This window comes from Corvus brachyrhynchos, unplaced genomic scaffold (assembly GCF_000691975.1).
Source record: "Corvus brachyrhynchos isolate BGI_N302 unplaced genomic scaffold, ASM69197v1 scaffold245, whole genome shotgun sequence".
NCBI classification, from domain to species: Eukaryota; Metazoa; Chordata; class Aves; order Passeriformes; family Corvidae; genus Corvus; species Corvus brachyrhynchos.
In genome coordinates, this window is record NW_008238988.1 from 7,141,801 (window position 1) to 7,143,126 (window position 1,326).

Below are 1,326 nucleotides of genomic sequence, written 5' to 3' on the forward strand. Positions count from 1 at the left end.
CTTGTAGGAGTGCCTGGAGCCTAAATCTGGAAGAATAAAGGATGTAAAGTACCTTTTAAGAATGGAAATGGAAGACAAATCCTAAACACTTAAAAGGCTTCCCAGGGCGCCTGTGGAAGGACACAGCTGAAAATGTTCTGGCAACATACTTGAATATTGAAAAATGTGGGTTTAATTAAGATTCGCAGCACAAGGTTTCAAATCCATGAAAGGAAATCAGGGAGAAGGATTCCTGGATGGTAGCAGGGAGCCTGAGCTGGGCTTTCCTTCGCTTTTTGTGTTTTGAGGGTGTGGAAGTGAGCAGGGAGCTGCCTGGTGCCGGCAGGGCATGGAGTGCTGGGGTTGGGTTCTGAGAGCTCGAGAGGCACCTCAGGAGTGAATTCCCTGGAAAACAACCCCATCCTCAGCTCTGATCCATGGCCCTGCACCCCGCAGGTGTCCCCAGCCCTGAGGGACGATTCGCTCCTGGCTGTCACCTCTGCCCCAGCCCTTGGGTCCCCAGGGTGAGGATGACAGACTGGGAGAGCTGGGAATGTTCACCTGGAGAAGGGAAGGCTCCAGGGAGAGCTCCGAGCCCCTTGCAGGGCCTAAAGGGGCTCCAGGAGAGCTGGAGAGGGACTGGGGACAAGGCCTGGAGGGACAGGAGCCAGGGAATGGCTTCTCAGTGCCAGAGAGCAGGGCTGGATGGGAGATTGGGAAGGAAGTTTGGATAAGTGGGATGTATTTTGGAGCACACACAGCCTGGCCACTCTCTCTGATCCTTCTGTCAGGAATTCTCTGCCTCGTACAGACAAGAAGTGTGTGAATGCAAAAATGCAAGTGCTGGAATTCCCAGAGCTGTGACCCTGCTGCATCAGGAGCTCAGTAGGTTTGAGTCTCTGCATCCAGCTACAGCCTAACCCATCTCCGGGATTAAAGAGGAAAATAAAAATAACTTGGTACCTTCCAGCTAGGAGAAAAATATATTATTCCCTTCAGTAATCAAAAAGTAGGTCATTCACACACATCATTAATGAAGACAAATTAAAATTTTCTCTTAATGAAAGCCACTATTTCAAAGACTTGGGTTTATTCTAGAAAGCTCAGCTGCAAAAATTCCAGTGCCACCATTCAGCTGTGACACACTGCTGGGAATTCAGGCTCTTGCTGTGCTTTAGACATGGATGAAATGACAGGAAAAGCCTTTTCCATGGAGATGCCCAGGATGGTGATGTCCTCCCAGAGATGGACCACAGGAAAGCTCCACGGACTCACCAGGAATGGAATGGGGCTGTGGGGAGGAGCTGGGGAGAAGGCAGTGAGCCCTCCCTTCAGAGAATCCTGGAA